Raw genomic sequence first — 564 nt, forward strand, 5'->3', positions numbered from 1 at the left:
ATACTAATAATAGAATAAACTTTATTGTCATAAAAGGAATTATCCAAATATATAAATCAGGCTTTAGGGCATATCTCTAACACCAATAGGTCACCTGGTGCCCCATCTGAACTCTACAACTTTATTACTTTGGAATGTAAAGAAGGCTTTGAATTATGGAGGTATATTCAAGAGCCTATGATAGAATTTTTGAATTCACATCTTTTGGTGTCAATTTAGATCGTGATTTTGTATTTGTTCCATTTCTCTCATACGTTGCCCTTTTTAAGGTAATCCCTTACAGGGAACGACCGCTCTTCCTTCCTCTGCTTCTAGCATTCCTTATAACTTTCTTCATTTTGTTCGCAATCTGTGCTACGACCTGTTTGGGAAAATGCCGTTGCGCAATTTAGCTCGCTTTTAGTGGCCCTGTACTTGGTTTCTACTGGCTTGTGTCAATTCCGATGCAAGTTCATTACCTTTGTTTCTTCCTACTAAAGAATCTATCTCTTAGCACGTTATAAATTCAGTGATGTTGAGGCTTTTATAGCTACATATATATATATTGTTGAATTAGGGGGGGGG

The sequence above is a fragment of the Punica granatum genome, chromosome 4, assembly GCF_007655135.1.
Source record: "Punica granatum isolate Tunisia-2019 chromosome 4, ASM765513v2, whole genome shotgun sequence".
Lineage (NCBI taxonomy): Eukaryota > Viridiplantae > Streptophyta > Magnoliopsida > Myrtales > Lythraceae > Punica > Punica granatum.